Consider the following 2,727-nt stretch of genomic DNA (forward strand, 5'->3'; position numbering starts at 1 on the left):
TGAAATTCAATGGTGAAAAAAGTAAGGTTCTACATTTAGGCAAGAAAAACCAAATGTACAGGTATAGTATAGGGGGTACCTTGCTCAATAGTAGTAACTGCGAGAGGGATCTTGGAGTCCTAGTGGACAATCATTTAAATATGAGCCAGCAGTGTGCTGCAGCTGCCAAAAAAGCCAACACAGTGCTAGGCTGCATTAAAAAGGGATAGAATCAAGATCATGTGAAGTATTAATACCACTTTACAATGCCTTGGTAAGGCCACACTTGGAATATTGCATCCAGTTTTGGTCACCACGATGTAAAAAAGATGTTGAGACTCTAGAAAGAGTACAGAGAAGAGCAACAAAGATGATTAGGGGACTGGAGGCTAAAACATATAAGGAACAGTTGCTGGAATTGGGTATGTCTAGTTTAACGAAGAGAAGGACGAGGGGGGACATGATAGCAGTGTTCCAATATCTCAGGGACTGCCACAAAGAAGAGGGAGTCAAGCTATTTTCCAAAGCGCCTGAAGGCAGGACAAGGAGCAACGGGTGGAAACTGATCAAGGAGAGAAGCAACTTAGAACTAAGGAGAAACTTCCTGACAGTTAGAACAATTAACCAGTGGAACAACCTGCCTCCAGAAGCGGTGAATGCTCCAACACTGGAAGTTTTTAAGAAAAAATGGTATAGGGTTTCCTGCCTGAGCAGGGGGTTGGACTGGATGACCTGCAAGGTCCCTTCCAACTTTATCATCATTATTATTATTATATTTGACAAAACAATTATATATTGGGAATAGAAAGACTGACAGTTATGCTTAGTCTTCAAAGATAAAGGAACTGAACTCAAACGTCTGGTATCTAAGTGGACTATCCATAAATATTGGTGAAATGTCTTCAGCCACTAAAGAAAAACAGATGCAGCTTATTGCTAATTGCTTTTACGTGTTCAATTATCTGCTAGCCCTCTCTATAAGGGAGTGGAACAAATGCTAAATTCCATAATCTTTGGTTTCCAAATCATAAGAAAAGTCCTGTTCTATGAAACAGCCTCACACCCATTTGTGCAACATGTTGGCAACATTGTTAGAACAGTCAGAACAAAGGGCTGGGGAACAATTAAGCAAATACCATATTTTTAAGAGAATTATATGGCAGAAATTAGGAATAAACATAGCATCCTACAGCCAAGAAAATCACAATAAGATTATGCTTATGAAACCAATTAGAAATTTTCCATCCTGGGCAGCAAACAAACCCAACCCCAAAAAATCTCAAAACATATTGGTAATAATAACTAGATCAACTGTGGTCCTAATTCAAAAGCCATCTGTATCTAGTGTTCTGTAAAGGTCCACTATTGGTATTATAGGCTGGGCAAAATCAGTGTGAAATACAGCATCGTCTCCAAGATCTATAAAAACAATCAAATTGTGGTAGTTTGCTTGAAATGAAGTGCCAGTAGATTAGATGGTTAGGGTGTGTGTGTGTGTGTGTATGTGTGTGTGTGTGTCACCTTAAGTCTTGGATAATAATAATAATAATAATAATAATAATAATAATAATAATAATAATAATAATAATAATAATAATAATAATAAAGTTGGAAGGGACCTTGGAGATCATCTAGTCCAACCCCCTGCTCAGGCAGGAAACCCTATACCATTTCGGACAAATGGCTGTCCATATAGAAATGCAATAATGTGGATGGCAGCCTCTGTTCTTGTATCTTGAAGCAAAAGCTATTTTTCTTTCACAAGGGAGAATCTTCACATAGGTGGCACTGTTTTTTCATTGTCAAAAATAATGGCTGGAGGTACCAATGAAAGGCAGGCCATTCACTGGATGGTTTTGTAAGGTTAGGAGGAAGGAAAAAAGAAGCCACACAATCACACAAACATTGGAATAACAATATAAAAGGAATTATTTCATGCCTCTTTATTTTCTTCTGCAATCTAAATATAGCCAACTAGGACTACTCATGAAAAGCTGGAGGGCATTTTTGCTCACCTATTTACAGGCAACTGTCAAAGAAGCTGCTAGTAGAAGCAAACTTAAAAAGAGAGTCTCTTCTCCCCAATCTAGAGGACGAGTAACAAGATAGCAAGACTTTTTTTTTTTTAAACTTAATTACCAGAATTTGTTACCATCTGTAAAAAGTGATCTGCCCTAGAGTTTTATAGCCTGGCCTTTGACAAATGACAGCAGGAAGAAAAGAAAAGAAGGCAACTAAACAGGAGAGTTTGTATGTATGTATGTATGTGTGTGTGTGTGTGTGTGTATGTGTGTATGTGTGTATGTGTGTGTGTATGTATGTATGTATGTATGTATGTATAGATAGATACTGAGGCTTAGATTAGAACAGAGGTTGGTAGAATGTCAACTCTGGACAGATTTTTGGCAGGTCAAAAATTTCTAAAAGAAGGTAAATTGATCTCGGCATTTTCTTTTTTCCATGTAGTGGCCCAAAGCAATTACAAATAAATATGGTGGAGCCTTTGCTTTTCAGTGTGTCTGCTTCCTATTTTTTTTAAGAAGATAAAAAAGAAGGGAGGATGGTACCAAAGGATGCCCCTCTCTCCCCCACAGAAGGATCTAGGGCAGGGGTAGGCAATCTTGGCTCTTTTATGACTCGTGGACTTCAACTTCCAGAATTCCTGAGCCAGCCCTGCTGGCTCAGGAATTCTGGGAGTTGAAGTCCACGAGTCATAAAAGAGCCAAGGTTGCCTACCCCTGATCTAGG

Source organism: Protobothrops mucrosquamatus, unplaced genomic scaffold (genome assembly GCF_001527695.2).
Source record: "Protobothrops mucrosquamatus isolate PMUCROS unplaced genomic scaffold, P.Mucros_1.0 scaffold13, whole genome shotgun sequence".
In the NCBI taxonomy this organism is placed as follows: domain Eukaryota; kingdom Metazoa; phylum Chordata; class Lepidosauria; order Squamata; family Viperidae; genus Protobothrops; species Protobothrops mucrosquamatus.